Source organism: Myotis myotis, unplaced genomic scaffold, assembly GCF_014108235.1.
Source record: "Myotis myotis isolate mMyoMyo1 unplaced genomic scaffold, mMyoMyo1.p scaffold_m19_p_14, whole genome shotgun sequence".
In the NCBI taxonomy this organism is placed as follows: Eukaryota; Metazoa; Chordata; class Mammalia; order Chiroptera; family Vespertilionidae; genus Myotis; species Myotis myotis.
Genome location: NW_023416318.1, coordinates 49,662,458 through 49,681,441, shown reverse-complemented (window position 1 = coordinate 49,681,441; position 18,984 = coordinate 49,662,458). Strand labels below are relative to the sequence as shown.

General features: G+C 43.6%; 1 long non-coding RNA gene across 1 annotated transcript; it reads left to right on the top strand.

Moving 5' to 3' along the window:
* Positions 1–90: 90 nt before the first annotated feature.
* LOC118669255 lies at positions 91–14,348 on the top strand. Its single transcript, XR_004971929.1, has 3 exons — positions 91–662; positions 11,535–11,652; positions 13,921–14,348. It is a non-coding gene; the product is annotated as an uncharacterized LOC118669255 (long non-coding RNA).
* The last annotated feature ends 4,636 nt before the right edge of the window (positions 14,349–18,984 follow it).

Here is an 18,984-nt window from a genome sequence, read left to right as displayed (position 1 = left end):
AGTAGGGGATGTGCAGGAGGCAGCCAAACAATGATTCTTTCTCATCATTGATGTTTCTATCTCTCGCTGCCTCTCCCATCTTCTCTGAAATCAATAAAAAAATATAAAAAATAATAAAGTAGTAATAACAGCAACAGCAATAACAGTGAGCTACTATGTAAGAGCTTTACCTATATAATCTCATTTATTTATTCCTTACACTATTCCCAGGACCAAGGGTTTATTACTGTCTCCATTTTAAGATGAGGAAACCGAGGGTCACAGGAAGAGGGGCTTGCTTATGGTCACACAGTGATGGATGGAATTGGGCTGAGACCTGGAGCGATTCCAGAGCCCAGGCCTTGACCACAGCATGGCACTGCCTCCAGCTCTGCTGTGCTCGGAGTGGGTTTAAGGCCATTTCAGGACAGACATCATCTGAAGACAAGTGCAACAAACTCTGTCAGACTTTGACTTTTCCAGTACGCGAGTCAAAAGGGGAAAATGCTGACTTAGGTACCTTTGCTCTCCTGATCCACAGCACAGACTTGTTTGTTTAGAGCAGTGTTTTCTAGGATGTTCTTGACAACTGGAACAGGCTCTGACCCTTCCTTGGCCCAGCGGCAGATGCAGTGGGAGAGCTGTGGTTCTATAAGAATCTAGGAATCTTGTGGGTTCTGAAGGTGAGCTTCCAAACCTAGACCCTTCTACTGTGGGCGGTTGTGGTTGGAGCATATAGTGGTGTTATCAGGTATTGATTCCTGGCGGTGGCTTGCCAGAGCACTCAGCAGTGTGTGGATTAGTGTCTTCCTTCTGGGTTTGGCCACCTGGCAATCACTCCCTAGAACTTTCTCACCTCAGTTCCCACCGTGATCTCCCGTCAGAGACTCAGAAGTGTCATCAGGGCTCTAGGGACAAAGAACTGCAGTGTCTTGTGTTATGCCACTCTTACTTTCCTGCAATCCATGCAGCTCACCTATTTTCTTTCTTTTTAAGAAATATTTATTGTTAAGATTATTACAGATGCCCCTCTTTTTTCCCCCCATTGCCCCCCTCCACCCAGTTCCCTTCCTGCCCCAGGCCTTCGCCACCCTATTGTCTGTGTCCATAGGTAATGCATATAAGATCTTTGGTTAATCTTTTCCTGCTCTCCACCTCCCTCCCTCTGAGAATCCTCAGTCTGTTCCATTTCCACTGATTCTATTTTATTCACCAGTTTATTCTGTTCATTATATTTCTTATTTATTTTTAGATTCAGTTATTGATAGGTATGTATTTGTTGTCATTTTGTTGTTCATATTTTTGATCTTTTTCTTCTTCTTCCTCTTCTTAAAGAATACCCTTCAACATTTCATATAATACAGGTTTGATGGTGATGAACTCCTTTAGCTTTTTCTTGTCTGTGAAGCTCTTTATCTGACCTTCAATTCTAAATGATAGCTTTGCTGGGTAGAATAATCTTGGTTGTAGGTCCTTGCTATTCATCACTTTGAATATTTCTGGCCACTCCCTTCTGGCCTGCATAGTTTCTGTTGAGAAATCAGCTGACAGTCATATGGGCATTTCCTTGTAGGCAACTAATTGTTTTCCTCTTGCTGCTTTTAATATTCTCTCTTTATCTTTAGCCCATTGGCATTTTAATGATGCTGTGTCTTGGTGTGATCCTCTTCGGGTTCCTTTTGCTTGGGACTCTCTGTGCTTCCTGGACTTGTAAGTCTATTTCTTTCAACAGGTAGGAGAAGTTTTCTGTCATTATTTCTTCAAATAGGTTTTCGATATCTTGCTCTCTCTCTTCTTCTGGCACCCCCATAATGTGAATGTTGGTATGCTCCAAGCTGTCCCAGAGGCTCCTTATGCTATCTTTATATTTTTTTTTCTGTTTGCTCTTCTGGTTGGGTGTTTTTTTGCTTCCTCATATTTCAAATCATTGATTTGATTATCAGAATCCTCTACTCTACTGTTGAATCCCTGTATGTTATTCTTTATTTCAGTCAGTGTATGCTTAATTTCTTACTGGTCCTTTTCAATTTTTTTTGGAGGTTTCTAAGAAGATTCTTAAGTAACCTTATAACCATGGTTTTGAACTCTATATCCAGTAGTTTGCTTTCTTCTGTTTCTTTCATTTGTGACATGTTTCTTTGTCTGCATTTTGGCTGAGTTTGTTTCTATGTATTGGGTAGAGCTGCTATGTCTCCTTGGTTGGTAGAGTGGCCTTGTGTACTTGGTGTTCTATATGGCCCAGAGGCTCAGCCTCCCCAGTCACCTGAGCTGGGCATTCTAGGTGCACCCCTTTGTGGTCTCTGAGCATAGTCTTGTTGTAGTTGAGACTTGATTGCTGTTGCTATCACTAGGAGGAATTGACCTCCAGGCCAATTGACTGTGAGGATGAGCTGTGACTACAATGGGAGAGCTGCTGTGCAGGAGACACCTCTATGGAGCAGGACTTGCTTAAGTGGGACTTTGGTGCTCACTGAGTCTGTGTGTTGCTTATGGATGTGTAGAGTTGTAATCTGGTATGGTGTGACATTGATCACTGGGTACACTGGCTCTTGGGTCTCCAGGGAGGTGCAAAGTCAGCCACTGCCTGGGCTACCCAGTAGGAGCTACAGAGAGATCTGCAGATTCCTCTTCTTTGTATCAGGTTTGGAAGTGCCCAGATGAGGCCCAACTATGAAGCAAAGCAGGTTGGTGCTGGTGCCAGGTCTTGAGCCTTTTATGGATAGGTTTGGGGCTCCCTGACCCAGCTGCAGCCTGAGCAAGGACAGGACATTCATATGCAAAAGTTGCTGCACACAGCTTGGGTGGGGTTGTAAATTGGATGAGGTGGGGTCTTAGGGAATCAATGGGGCACAGCAAACAGACATGATTGACAGTCAGCCCTGCAACTGACTGGGGAGGTCCCAGCATAGGAACAATGATTTCTGTAAGCACTTCCGTCTTCTGCCCCCGAGTTCCTGCCCTGCTGCCAGATAATCCAGTTCCTCCTTATATGTGTCTGTTTTCCCCAGAGTCTCACCCCGGTGCTGGTGCTCAGAGGAAGCGGGGTTTGTAAGTTCAGTTTGTGGTGCTGGCCTTTTAAGAGGAATAGCTGGGTCTCCAGCAGCCTGCATGTCACTGAGCCCCAATTTGCACTGGCTTTTACAGCCCATCGTTCTTACTGCCTGTAGGGACATCTTTTACCAGCTCTGGGACCCTGGGCTGGGGGGTCTGGTGTGAGGCTGGGACCCCTTGCTCCTCTGGGTGGCCTTTGCAGAGATGATCTCCCTCTCAATTAAAAAGGCAGCACATGTGGGTGCTGGACCAGCCTCCTCTGCTGCGCCTCTGCACCTCCTACCAGTCTCTGTGCGCTTTCTTCTTTACTTCTCTAGTGATAGGGCTTCCATTCAGTCAGCTTTTTAGCAGTGCTGGATGATGGTTATTCTGTATTTTAGTTGTAATTTTGATGTGGTTGTGGGAGGTGGCAAGTATAGACATTTACCTACGCTGCCATCTCAGGATCTTCTGGTCAATTTTCATTCTCACTACATGAGATGGTGGGTTCCTTCCTACAAGTATTAGTTTCCTAGGGCTGTTGTGACAAGTTATCCAAAACATGGTGGCTTAAAATAACAGAAATTTATCCCCTCACAGCTCTGGAGGATAGAAGTTTGAATGGAGTCTCGGGGGGCTAAAAATAAGATGTTCCAGGGCTAGTTCCTTTAAGAGGCTAGTGGGATGGGAAAGGGGAAAATCCATTGGGTGCCTCTTTCAGTTCTGATGGCTGTCTGCATTCCTTAGCTTGTGGGTGCATCATTCCAATGCGCCTTCTCCTCTTCTGTGTCACACTTCTCTCTTCCTCACTCTTATAAGGACACTTGTGATTATATTTAGGAGCCACTTGGATAACCCAGGGTGATCTTCCCATATCAAGATCCCCAATTTGGTTACGTCTGCAAAGTCCCTTTTGTCATAAAAGGTAACACTCCCAGGTTCTAGGAATTGGGGCTTGATATTCAGCCTACTACACCAAAGTTACACAGCTACTAAGAAATCTTCATTTTAACAGTGTGTTAATATAAATGCATCTTATTGGTTGGGATAAAGTCTGCATTTAAACTCTCTAAGCCTCAGTCTTCTTATGTGTATATGAGTTGATACTGACCTTCATATAGGGATAGTGTAAGGATTACATTGGCTAATCTATATTACATATCTGGTGCAGAGCCTGGAATATAGTGTGCACTCCACAGATGGTCTTCCATGTGTTACAATGCAAGACTTCCTTTTGGCTTATCTCAGTGGTAAGCATGCAGGACCAGGTATTTTTCTGTCTGATTGTCCTATATGCATAAAATAAAAAACAATTTGACCGTCAAGACATTTAAAGGTGTCAGTAGAAAGGTAATTGATGAGATACCATCATGTGACAAAATATACAAATCTAGAATAGACGAATCACATTTAATGTTGGAACAACTTTTAAGTGTATTATAAATGTTTTGCGAAAACAGAAAACATCACTGAGATGCAATGGATGTGAAGATGGGAAAAGGTAGTGGACCTGGAGTCAGAATACCTTCTGTTTGCATCCCAGACCTGTTGTTTCTCTCTGAATGCACTTGGGGAAGCCACTTCACCTCTCTCAGCCTCAGCGTCCTGAGGTTGAAAAAGGAGGAAACAATAAGGTCATGGTTGTGAGGATATAAAAAGGCTTCAAGTATATTCTACAAACACTTCATGAGGTCTTCCTTTCTTGATAAGGAAGACAAAGAGAAGAAGTAACTGCATGTGTGTGTGTGTGTGTGTACAGAGGGACTTTATTGCATTAAAAAAAAATCAATGAACAGAACATTTGGTCCCTGCAGCATTGTGTAGCTTTATTTGAACTCAGCTTTCTAGCCAAGTGAATCTGCCAGCCTCCAGTGTGAGTATACATTTTATGGAAAAGTTCCACGGTGGTGACGGCCAGATGTATGAGCACACACAGAGCTCTTTTTCCAGTAGCAATTATCTGATGAAATTGCGCCGTGTCTGCAGCAGGCGAACCGGATTTATTCCACTGGAGGAGGGAGCACGTGCTGTGATATTTATAAACTGTAAAGGATGTTTGTCAGCATGCACAGCACATGCATCCATCCCCGAGTGCCAGCAAGAATAGCCTCATTGTCTCTGCAGAGCTAATGATGAATTCATAAATTTTGTCAGCAAATCTGTGGCTGCAAGGGATTCTCTCCCTGGATGATGATGACTCTAGCCCGAGCAGTTCTAATCATGGACTGAATAGAGGACTGTAAGGCCTGGGGTCAGGCACTGGGCCCTTCCTTCCCTGGGCCCACTCCAACAGATTCCAGAAGCAAGGGAAGAGTCCCGGTGTACAGTGCATGGTGTCCTAGGGAAGATGACTCATGGAAGGTCACACGCGCCCAGTCCTCATCTTCATCTCTCCCACTGCCTAGCGAGAGAAAACCTTGAGTGCCACTGAGAGACATCTCACTCCACCTGCAGAGGGTTCTGCATAACCTTTCCTGGCTCTCAGGGAGTTGGTTGGCTTGTTGGGCAGGAGGGGGGGGTGGGACATGTTTGCTATGACCTTTGCCTCTGGCTGAGCCTGCCTGCCCATCCAGCCCATGGAAGTGAGCTGGAAGCCTGCAGCGATAGACCCCCCTCATTGGTCTCTTCCAGATTCTGATAGATCTGGATGTGATCTGGCTCCTGACCCTCAGCTTTGACTTTTGTTCACCAACTGCCCTGGGGTCTTGGCAAATGATTTCTCTTTCCCTCACTACAGTGTGCCCTCATACCTTTAGTCAATGTGTCTTCTCATTTCACACCATTTTCAATGTGAGCCTATTCCAACCTCTTAGGAAAGCACTAACCAGCTGGGGTTCAGCCCCACCTGCTGTCAGCCTTGCAGGGAGGACCTGGACGTGTCAGGCTGTTGGAGTCCATGACCTCAGCTGGCTGATATAGGCCTGATCAGACATCACTCCTCCAGATTTCATAGCAAGAGTTATCAAGTAACATTAGGAGCCTGGAGTCAAACCTAAGCTATGGCATGGCTCATAGTTGGATTTTAGATGACCATCTTCTCATGTGTATTTCTGACATCTGTTTAATGAATCTGTATAGTGTGGACAGTAAACAAGATGATTCAAACTTATAATCTTCTTACTGTTTGCATCATCCTTTGCCTGATAAACTCATGTTGGTTCATCTGCATGATATTAAATGCCAGTGTTGCTCTGAGGTCAAGAGCAGCCTCCTCTACCCTTGACTGATTGTGGACACAGACCTCTGCCTCTTCCCCTGATGATGATATGCATCGTGAGGCAGGAGACCCCTGTCTGTACCTTGGGAGCTTCCTTGAGTAGCTACAGACTTGCTGATGTTTGTGAATCCAATATTGCCTCATCAAACAATGAAGAATTCTCAAAACAACATGGGCCCAAAATAACTGCCTCACAAACATGGTACATGGGTGCTGACAATCATCACCACGGTCCATAAAAATGTTGGCAAGGGTTTCTATCCCTCCCTGAGCACCAGACTTCTACAATGGGGCTGCGTGGATTCACCTGGGACAAGAATCCTTCATTCCCGATGGTTAGATATTTCAGTTCATTTCAGGAAATTGTCTACAATTAGCATTTCTAGTAAATGTGGATTTTTAAAAGTAGTTTTGATGCCTTTGAAATGTGCTGCTGTATTTGGAGTGGCAGCTATACAATAATAATATTACACCAGTGCTTGGCATTGGTTTTAGTGCTTTATATAAATCCACTCAATCCTTAGAATGGCCCCATGAAGTGAAGTACTGCTATCATTCTCATTTTATCATTGACAAAACTAAAGAACAGAGGCGTTGTAAAACTTTCCCAAAGTCACACAGCAGTAATTAGCGAGCTAAGATTTGAACCCAGGTACCTGGTTTGACTTCAGAATTCATGCTCTTGCCTATTATGAATATACTGCTTTAATACTAATTTAAGTCATATGACTAGTGGTTATTTAGAAATTTAATTGAAAATATGTTGACTGTCTTAAGAGCCTGAGTTTTTAGCATTTACCAATAGCAGGGCTTCCAAATTTGAACGCTGAGAATTGGTTGCTCTTTATTTCTTGACACTGCTGTAATTGTTGAGACAGGGACTTTCTTGGGTAGAGAAGACTGGAGGATTGATAGATATTACCCCATTGAGAACTAAGAAGCATCTTAAATTTTACTGTACTTGCATGGTAACAACTTAGTTTGCCATAGATTCATGGATGCTGGCAGAGGACACACAATTCCTGGGTCAGAGGCAAAGGAAAGTTCATTAATCATAGCAACGGCAGTAACTAGAGTATCAGCATTTACACTTGTTTCCTGAGCTCATTTCCAGAGGGTGGTGCAAAATGCACTTGAAGAGCACATCTGAGCTAAGGGAACCCAAGTCTTGCATAATGGGAGGTAGTGTGTCTGTCCTTTGCCCTGGAGGGGGACATTACTATACTGGACTGTAAGCAAAGCTGCCTTTGTTTTGGAAGACACTATCTGGAGACACTCGATCTTCTGAAGCTGTTTATTCCAAAAACATCCTTGAAAAAGTAGATCAGAAGGAAGGCAGTTTAAGGGTCTCTTATATTTCTTCTCATCTTGAGAGTATGAATTGTCTCCCATGAGGTCCCTGTACTCCCAAGAATCTAGAGATTGAGTGTGTGGATAGGAAGAACAGATATGAGACACTATCATACTAATTTATGGGGATTGCATCATTTAGACTGAAATATAAAGGATCTCTTGAGGGACGCATCATTGCGAGCTAGGGTGGGTATAGACATTTTCTTAGATGAGGAGAGAATTTACTAAGTCAGAATAAACTGGAGAGTGAATAAAAAGAACATTGTATGTTGTGTCACAGCTGAGGCCAGGTACTTAATCATACAGAACATTGGACTTGGGGTCAGACCTGGGTTTCAATTGTGGTTCAGTTGTTTATTACTTATATGCCCTGGCAACCTCTTTGAAACTTCTGGTTGTTTATTAAATGGTTTATTTCCTTTTTCTACAGGGTATGAATATTTATTAGCTGCAGATTTAGTGATCAGAATTTTCATGAATATCATAGTGAAGAATGGCAACACATTTGCTTGTCTACATCATTGATGGAGAGTTGAGAAAATTAGTTGGATTTTCTTTGTATTGAGAAAAGTTGGTGATATGGTGACAACTTACCTAGATTCTTTGAATAATTTTTTATTCCTTCTATCTTTACCATCAAACACAGGTGCATAATATTCCTTCTTCAGGAAGTTTTCTTTGCTTACCCTAGCCCACACTGACTTTTCTCTCTCTGATCATATCACCATTGCTCTCAATCCATCAATTGTATCTGTTGTCCAAGGGTGCAGTTCTGACTCTATAACACTGTTCACATGGCCTCTCGGACCTGGCCAAGATCTGCCCCTTAAACCCTACTAACCAGCCATACCGAAAGTACTGTTGTTTTACACACCACCTCCCCTCTCTCCCCCCCTGCCCCCTGATTTTTCATGCTTTTGCTCAGACTGCTCCCTCTCTCTGGATAGCTATCTTACCTACTTCTCATTAATTCATTCCTATTCAATATTTATGAATCAGCTCTAGAATTATCTCATCCTCCCTTAAAAATAAAAAAAACTATAATTATCCTATATTAATTTCTTTTCCTCTCTCCCTCCTTTTCTCTCTCCCTCCCTCTTTATTTCTCTCCTTCTTATCCATCCACCCATTCATCCATCCATGTATCATCTGTTACTTTTCTATATTTTGCTGTATTTACTCCCACTGTAAAGTTTGTATACCTGTCTCTTAGATTGTGGGATTTTAAAGAGTGACCAATAGGTCCTCAGTGGATATTTTTCCAACAAGTAAATGAAAACAATTGAATGATTTTGTGAACAAATGAATAAATGCTTTGGAACCAACAAACAGACCTCTAAGTCCACTCCTTCATGGTGAGTTCAGTTAATCATGACCTTATAGCTTTTATAGTAAGAGAGAGAGACTTGAATAGGAAGGTGAAAGGCAGGGCTGGTTCCAGGCACAACCTATCTTCTCCAGCTCTTCCTTAACTTCTCATCCCTTACTCCTCCCATCCTGATCACTTATCTGTTTCTCATAGGGGCTTAGTCAAAGCTAAAAACCAGGATTAGAAGGAGTTCGGGGAACTAATCCTCATTGAATATAAATGTCCCTTTATCTAAGAGCATCCCCTCCCACCCCCGCCCCCCGCCAGAGGCCTCATAAAGAACCAAGAGCCTTTAGACTTCCTCCCCTGAAAGAATCCTGAAGGCTAAATTCCAGGCAGTGGGCCAGAGAAGAACATAGTGTCTTCACATTGTAGCTCCACCCACCTTCTGGTCTGGTCACAGGAATGAAAGTGGCACTCTGCTGTCTCTTATTGCCATCTAGCTTTTTAGGGCTCCAATGAAGGAAAAGAATCCATACATGTAAGCCTAGCACCAATTTTGAGGAAACAAGTCTCATCAGGGAAGGCTATTGACAAATTCATTCTTAGTTGCACTCTGGGGCCCAGTTTTGACAAATCTGAAGACAGGGAGAACGTGAGGTGTGACCACCACCCCTTTCTCAGGTATGCAGTGCACATGAAGGCCCTATGGGCATTTCTCACTCATGTCTGTGAATTCTCAAGAGACATGCAATTCAGTGAATTGGTGGGTCTGAGTTGGGAATGACCTTGAGATAGATGACAGAGGAGCAGAAAGCTATTTCTCTGTGTCTGAGTTCTAGGAGAGAGACTCTGACCTTGGGGACTTCCCTGAAGAAGTCAGGATAACTTGTTGCATATTCCAGCCCTTTGCACTATTTCTGTTCTTAGGGAGGTGTCTATGTATGCCCATGTGCACATTTGTGTGTATGTGTTCGTATGTTACAGAAAAGACCAGAATTGGGGGGTTTGGTTATCTCGGATTCAGATCTTATACTAGCTGAGTGACCTGTGCAACTACCTCCATCTTCAGTTTCCCCATCAGTACCGTGAAGTGGGGATGACAAAATCCACCCGTTTTGGTTATCATGAGGGTTACATTAAACAAATATGAAGACCATTTGACACAGAACTTAGCAAATAGCAGCTACTCAGTAAATCATACTATATTGTTACTATAGAAATAGGCTGCATTTATTTAATTGTTTATTAACTTACTAGCATGCCACCTAATCCACACCCCAAAATTGGGGTAGCTTACCGAGAGTTCAAAGGGATTATTTCACCAACATGTTCCAAGCCCAGCTAACAACTTTGATCAGGACTTTGTGAATGAGAGATAAGAGAAATAGGAAGATAAGAATAATTAGATGAGAAAACGGTGGCAAATGTAAAATAAATTGGAAAATATACATAGCTATACACTTAAAAATATATATTTTTAGTATAGCTTGGATCAGTGTTAGAGTTTACAAAGATAAATCTACCCAACACGACAGAATTAAAATTAATGGCAATATTTGCATTCATGCTCTAACTGCATCCCCAAAGGACTTTAACTGATAAATTTAAAACAAACAAATGCCATAAAGTTAATAAGAATAATAAGGAACAAAAATGAGTTAGCAGGAGGGAAATTGAATAGAGTTGAGATGTGAAATGTGTGGTTCTGTGCCCATTGAGTAGCCCCGGAATTTGTCAGCACTCCATCTCACATGCATGAATGCCAACAAGGGCAAACTTGAGACCTTGAGCCTGGCTTTCGGGAATCTTCTGTCTTCCCCTGCTTTGCTTCTACTCAGATCCTCTTCTGCGCCTGCCCTGACTCTGCATAGTGGTTTCTCTTTGCAGCTCTGTTTCTGCCCAAGGCATATGCACCGAACCCTGTCCCTCCAGCTTGACTTTAGCAAAGCATCTCACAGGACTTTGGCTCAGGACCCCTTGAGTACTTTGCTCCTGGCTGCCCCATCTTGGGTTTGTGGGAATCCAAATCCCCATGTGAACAGGTGCTGTCTGGGAGAAATGGACATACTACACTAACTGTGGGGCCCCCATCCACATTGATTGACTACCTTGTCTGGTTGTTTCATTTGCTTAAGCGTCTGTGTCACCCACTTGGCTGCCTTCAGGGTGGAGCCTGACCTCGGGGCCTTCTGCTTCTCCTAACTGTGTTTCAGGCCTTGAATTTCTTTAAGCACAGCTGGTGGTTTCCGTAAGTCACTGGCTGACTTGTCAATTTGCTAATAGGATGCTGTGCAAACATACTCAGGGAAAGCATTCTCAGATTTCTGCTAAATAAAATATTTAGACACAAGAGGCCGTGCTTCTTGGCTGCAAAACAACAGTGACATCAATAGCATGAGCAACAATAACAATAATATCATGTTCAATTTTTGAACGCTTCTGTGCCAGGCATTGTGCTAGATATGTTACAATAAATCTCACAGAATCCCTTTAGTACAGGGTAATTTTTTATCTCTGAAGGGAACAAACTCAGGTACAGGGAGATTAGAGGAATTTTCCCCAAATCAAGTAAGTATTCAATTTTAAACCATATTCAAAACTTTCTTCCTGACCCCATACCATTGTATCTTCTGGTTCACCCAGCAGCTTCCATGGTAGCCAAAGGACAGCTGCTTGGAAAAACTGGGTGCTCTCATTTTGGGGGTCTCTGTGTGGCAGATGCTTCAACTTCTCAACACTCTACCTCCAGATAGCTATTGAGGTAAGTGCTCATTCAAAATGAAAGCTTTTGCTGCAATACTAGTCATAATTCATAGCAATTTATAGGACAACTAGCATTTACCAAAGGTCCCTCACTTGTTGGCCATTGGGGACAAGCCTTGTATTCTTTGACTCATTTAATATTTGTGACATCCACATGAAATAGATAGATTTCATTTATTCCCATATTAAAGATGAGAAAACCAAGACCCAGACAGATGAAATAATTTTCCCAAAACATGTATCTTGGAAGTAGTACCAGTCTCAACTGACCCCAAGCCAGGCTCGTCCTATAGGTTCAGTTCTTGGAGAAAGGACAGCTCCTGGTATCTGTTAGCTGAGCAGGACATTCCCAGGATCCTGAGCCAAAGAGCCAGCAGAGGGACAGTGACTGCCAATGTTCACAGTCGTTGGGCCAGAGAATCTGAGACCTCTACTCTCCGTCCTCACCTGGCTGGGGTGGGTGGATATTTTGACCATGTGAGTCTTCCATGCCTTTTTTTTTTTTTTTGGTATAGTAATGGAAGCAAAGCAGATGACCCTCAGACATGAATGACACTCAAACTGACTCATAATGAGAGAGATCAAAATTAAAAGATCACAAGGTGCCCTATCTCTCCATCAGATTTGCAAAGATTAAAAAGTTTAACACATCGTGTTGACAAATCTGTGGGAGAAGAGGTACTATTGTCATTGCTGGTGGGACTGCAAATAGGTACAACCCACCTGGGGAGGAATCTGGTAACACTTGATGGAACCACATGTGCATGTAGGTTTTGATCCAACAATCTCTTCCAGGAATCTACCCTGAAGGCATATCTTAGCCAAATGAAAACACAAACACACACGCAGCATTCTAGGCACAGCAGCATTGTTTGCAATGGCAAAATACAGGTCTGTGGTTTAGCTACTAGCATTGCACCAATATTAATTTCCTGGGTTGATCATTTTATAATTTTACTCTGGTTATATAAGAGGTGAACAGTATGGCAAGCTGGGTGAAGTCTAAAATTGCACCAAAATAAAAAGTTAAAACAACAACAAGGAAGCAAATTTCTCAGCACCTTCTGTGGGGCATGAGGTTGGGGCTGGACCAGCCCTGAGGGGCTGGAGCTGTCCACGTGCCCCCTGCGCAGGTCCTGGAAGAAGGGGCTGGAGATGATCTTACAGGTGGATGGTCCGGTCACACGCACGAGAAAAGAGAGTGGAGGGATGCAGACTGTCATCAGTCACATCCTCGCTGAGACTGCGAGGAGAGTTACAGTCCCGAGGAAGGAGAACTGAGCACAGCACCCCTGCCCAGACCGCTGCTGTCTACTGTTCAAATTAAGTGAGTGGAGCATGTTCTTGGGAACAGTTCCGTTGTTTTAAAGCCTCCTCTCATATGTGTGAGAGACTTACTGTCCTTTCCCCGCATCGGGTTATTTGTATTGTATATTCAAATACCTGGAACTATTAAGAGCAGATGCAACCCTCTGCCTGTGAGACATTTTCAGTGCTACAAATAAAAAAGCTATGAAGTGCTTAAGATGGGCACTCAGTTCTCTCTCCCGAAGGACTTACTCAAAATTGCAGCGCTTTTACTTTTAAAAGATTGGAAAGGTGACAAATGAATCAGCATCCCTAAGATGACTTGGGTGTCTCCTAATCTTTTTAAAAATCATTTCTAATTTATGCTTTATAGTGAAATAGAGATTAGCTGCTTTTTATTTGCTGCTTTGAATTATGTTGCCAGAGCTTGGCTTAGGGCTTCAGTGATACCCCATCAAAATATTAAACCCTCACTCCTGTGGAGGTGGAGTAAACTGATGTGTGTGGGGGGAATGTCGCCTAATTTGTGTTCAGGATGCTGCCAGAGGCAGGGAGGGCCCAGCCCCCGCCCATCATGGCGTCCCTCCTTTCTGTGCCGGGTGCACCTCCACAGGGCTTCCTACCTTGAGCAACTGTATGCGCCTGATACCATGTGGAAGCTAAAATGTCATCTACTCACCCCAGTAACCCTGCTAAGGCTCATAGAGGTTAAATACTTTCCTGAAGGTCACAACGCTAGTAGACAGTGGAGCTGGGGTTTCAGCCTGTCTGACCCCAAGTCTAGAGCTTTTTTCACTCAGCGCACTATCCAGCAGAGGGGACAACTTGGACAACTCTGCCACCGAGCCGGCCTGGCTGTGCCGGAGCATATGCGTAAAAATAATGGGGTGCCTTTGTGTTAGTGTGGGCCCTTCATCTCTGTTCTAAAATTCAGTGTCTCTCTGTTGTTCTCACTCAGGCTCCATAATGTTTTCCTGTGCACAGAAGTCATGTGGATGGAACCCTGGTTTGCCGGTTCTGCGACAATTGGTCTTGGCAGGAGGTCTCAGGACAAACTTGGCCTCACCCCCCTGACCTTTAGGACTCATGCCCCTGACACACCTGCTGTGAAATGCGGAGGGCTTCCTTCCCCTCCTCTTTTTCTTTTTTTTTTGAGGGAAAGTTCCATTTGTGTTTTGGAAAGAGCACAGACTCAGTCTCCCAGCATGTCCATTCTGTCCCAGCACTGTGTTTCCCTGGATAAATGAACTCACCTCTTCATACCTCAGTCTTATTTTCTGTGAAGTGGGGATGCCATTACTTTCTACAGAATTATTGTCCACATTTAATGACATAACAGAAAAAGCACTTGTACGTAGCAGGCATTGAATAAATGTTATTATTTTGACAAGCCCTACTAATTCTCAATATAGCATTTCCCTCATTATTTCCCTCCACAGCGCTCAGGCTATTATCAACACAGAAGAATGAAGTTGCAAAGCAGGCTGCCTCTCAGAATTACTTGTATTTCTAGAGGACAGAAAATGGGCCAAGGAGGAAATGGAAGGGATCCCAGGCTTTTGTGTGGGTTTTATTTGTATGCAAAAGCAAGCAAGTCTTCTTTGTTCTGAAGATGAATTTCATTCTAATGGTGCCAGTGAATCTTTTAAAATTTCATAATTGCCATTCCTAGCATGCTCCAAATGGAAGATAACAAGAATTAGGTGGCCGGTTCAGATTGGATCTGGAGCTGGATGTGCATTTGAAAATGTTTCAGCTGCTCCCTGAGTTATCCCAGCCCACCGAGACCTGCAGCTGAGCTAGATCCTGGAGTGGGCAACACCAGCCCTGCCCACCCACTGGTGGTACTGGGGAGGGTGGGATGGAGCATGTCAGGGCCAAGGGGGGTTGAACTGAGTGTCCTGCCCAATCCCTTGCTCTGCCTTTTGTTACAACTACATGCAAATGTGTGGAGCACTTTACAACTTGCAAAGCATTTTTTATATTTGTTATCTCCTGTAATTCTCTAAAAAATCCTCAAGAATAGATATGACCAAGATTATTATCCCATTTTATAGATGAGGAAACTGAGGATCAGAGAGATGGTGGCTGAGCCTGGATTGGAATTCACAAAGTCTTAGTAGGTAGGCTCCAATAGTATCACTTATTTGCAAGAGCCAGGCCTGATTCTAGAGGGAGAAATCAGAAATGAGATTTAAACAAAGAAGATGAAAGTAATCACAGATTAGTTCTGTCCATAAACCAGTATTTGGTTCAACGTGACACACCATGGGAAACTGGCAGTGGTGTGATGGGCTATACCCATGGCGGAGTTGTTTATTTGGTATGACCACCCTCCAAGGAGTTTGCATCTATATATATAAAAGCCAAAGTGACCATATGACTGGACGACCAGACGACTGGCCAATCGGCCAGTAGCTATGATGCGTACTGAACACCAGGGGGCAGATGCTCAATGCAGAAGCTGCCCCCTGGTGGTCAGTGTGCTCCCACAGCCAACTTCCTGTGGCTGGCCAACCTCCTGCGGTCCCTCCCCCCGGCTGGCCAGCCCTGATCAGCCCCTGTCCCCAACCAGTGGATCCCGTTTGGCCCCGATCTGGACTGGGCGAAACAGCCCCCATTGGCCCCGATCACTGGCCAGCCCAAGGGACCCCACCTGTGCACGAATTTGCTCACTGGGCCTCTAGTATATATATCTTTCTTTTTAAAGATGGTCCTGGTTTGACATACTTTATGAAACAGTGATAACGGTGGACAGTGGTTTGGAAGACTTTATTTTGCTTGTGGAATTGAGACAGAGGAGGAGCTCAGAGGGAGTACAGTGTTGACAATTGGCTATACTTGGGGCTGACTTTCTTCTTTTTTTTAACAATTGATTTTTGAGAGAGAGAGAAAGAGAGAGAGAGAGAGAGAGAGAGAGAGAGAGAGAGAGAGAGACATCAATGTGAGAGAGAAAATTGATTGGTTGCCTCTGGGGATTGACCTGCAACCTAGGTATGTGCCCTAGGTATGGCTTTGACTTTCTAACCTGTTGTCACACCTTTGCCTCTGTTAATCCATTGCTGAGCGATGCTTGGGGAATGAGGCTTCCTTAGAATCAAAGTATGTACCCTCTTTCCCCAACTTCCCCTTCCCCTTATGTTGTCTTTTCTCTGCCCCAGCATCTCTCTCTGCTAGCGAGCTACCCAAGAACTTGCTCTTCCAAGCCAGGATGTCATGGGTCCCAGATATCAGCAGCTGAGGGTCCAGGTGCCCAAGGCCATTGGCAGCAGGGACACTTTCACCAATGGGGATGTAATTGCATGAATATACACTAACTTTAGTTCCAAATAGGCTCCAAAGACATCTGGCTCATTAAGGAAAAGAGTATTTATGTTTGAGTGATTATTGCTAAAAAGGCGCAGGCATGTTGTGTGATCAGTTAATTGAAAATTACTTCCTGTTCTGAGTTGGCTGCTGCTCATCACCAGCGAATGACGATGCATTTGACAAATGTCTTATGAATATTGGGTCCCAGCTCAGCTCTAAATATTTAAAGCAGCCTGGCTGGTATGGCTCAGTGTTTGAACGTCGAACTATGAACCAGGAGGTCATGGTTCAATTCCCAGTCGGGACACATGCCCAGGTTGCGAGCTCGATCCCCAATGTGAAGGGGGGGAGTGGAGGAGGCAGCCAATCAGTGATTCTCTTCATTGATGTTTTTCTCTCTCTCTCTCCCTCTCCCTTCCTCTCTGAAATCAATAAAAATATATTAAAAATAAATAAATATTTAAAGCAGCCTGTTCTCTATTTGACACACCTCGAAGTGAGTTTTTGAAGGTAGTACGTTTTGTTCCCTATTAAAACAACCCCAGCTCTTCTAAGTGTTGAGTAAAAGGCTAGAGTAGTAGGTCTGGGCTGCATCTGGCCATTGGAGCCACGAGGGTTATTTATTTGTAAATCCTCTGAGGAGAATCCAGTAGGGGCATTGCTCACTCTTCTGTTTCTCCTGGGAATTCTCTCTTGTAAAGACTGAGCAGGGCTTTTTCTTGAAAGAAAAACTTATGTTTGCAAAGGTCCTTGGTGCCATTGAGATAGAGGACAAAAGGATTCTTGACAGAATCACAGAGGAGAAATGGCCTAAACCCAGTTTCCTGGTCAGGTGTCCTCTTCCCTTTAGGAGAGTGTGTCCACTGAAAGCCCTCTGCTGTTGCTGATGTCATGTGGATGATCCTCAGTGGATGTTTTTCTAGTGTGTGAATCAGGTTGGGTGAATGCCCTTACATGCCACAGTGGGGACTGGACTTTTTGAGAGCAGTGCTATTCAAAGTTCTGTGATGATGTAAGAAGCTTGTGGCAGAATATAAATCATAATGCTTCTTTCGTGGAGAATGTCTTGCTATTAAAAAATGTCAGCTGAACTAAATAGCAAGCAAATGATGTAGTTGATTCACATTCTGGCACGACTTCCTTATTTTATCATGTCCAGAAACCTGATCACTCATCTGAAATCCGCACTTTAAGTGGCTCTGCCTTAGATAAATTATGCTGCTTGCTGTGGACCATGGGTTTGAATGGTGTATATTCAGGACAAGGAGACCAGGTGGAAAAATGGGGAAGTAATTCTAGAGAAAGATGGTGAAGGCCTTGTTTAGACAAGAGCAGTGGTGACACTGATGTACAAGATGGAATAGATTTCAGAAATATTCAGTATATAGGAACAAGGTGTGGTATAAACAGTGAGAAAGAGAAAGATTTTTTTTTAAAAGAGTTCTAAGCATTTAGATCAAGTATCTGGGTAGATGGTGGTGCCATCAACCGAAGAAGAGTCCGTACATGAACTTAGGGGAGGAGTTTAAAGAATCAACTTTCAGTGCTGTTGAATGTGAAGTGGCCAAGAGACACCCAGGCAGCTATGATGAGCAGCCAGTGGAAGCTAATTGCCTAGATCTGGGGAAAGAGCTCTGGGATGGAAGTTCAAATCTGAGAGTCATTATCATAGGTGGTATAGAAAATGGGAATGCAATTCTACAGAATGCGAAAACCAGTGGTCCGGGATGAAACCCTGGGAGACAAAGAAGATCTCATGAGACGGACCTGATGCTACAGGAGAGTGAGAGGGCAGAGAGGTTTTAGAAGTGCTGAGGCAACAAAAGCTTCAGGGAGGGCCAGTAAAAGGTCGCTGACAGTGTTTGCACTGGAACTGCCAATCAGGATATCTTTGGTGGAGTCTTGGTAGGGAAGTGGTGGGGCAGATGCAACCACGTAGCAGATTTTTAAGGGACTCTCAAACCATCAAGAGAACCAGGCAAGTCCCTTTTCCTCTTGGGTCTTGTTTCCACCTCTGAAAGCTGGAAGCCAGGCTAGATGAGCTCTAAGATGCTTTTGGCTCTGACCTTCTATCATAATAGATACGGTTTTGAACACCACATGTGTGGTGGACACGTAATTTCTGTAAAATGTGTGCAAGATATTGGCATGCCACTTTTCTTGAGGCTGAGAGAGCATACGTGTCATGCTGAGGGTCATACAGGCAATGACTTTCTGGACTGATAATTGAAAACTACATTTGTCAAACAACAAACCCATGTCCTTTCCCCTATCCTGTGCTACACAATGATTTTAGGGGAGATAAGGCACCAGGAAGAATGTAAATTGAATTTGGGTGGTAGATCATCTATAAAATCTATCCTGGTTATGTTTCACAGGTATTTACTTTAATAAAAGGCAGCATGTTCCTTTGGAGGGACATAAACAAAATTCAACATGAGCTTTGAATTAGTCTGATAATAGGTATATAAAAAAGACCAGGCTGACCAGCAAGTGCCATGGAAATTGGGAACTTTTATATAGTCAGAAAAAAAATCTGTACTAGCATAACAATTTACAGAGACAATGCATATTTTAGTTACAAACTCTCTGAAGATGAGCCTAGTAGTTGAGAGTTATAGAGACTCCTGAGGACATAATTCTCCTTCAGTGCAGATAAGCAGTTATCTGAAGCTAGTTATCTAATATAAGAAGAGAAGGGCTCATGCTTTCT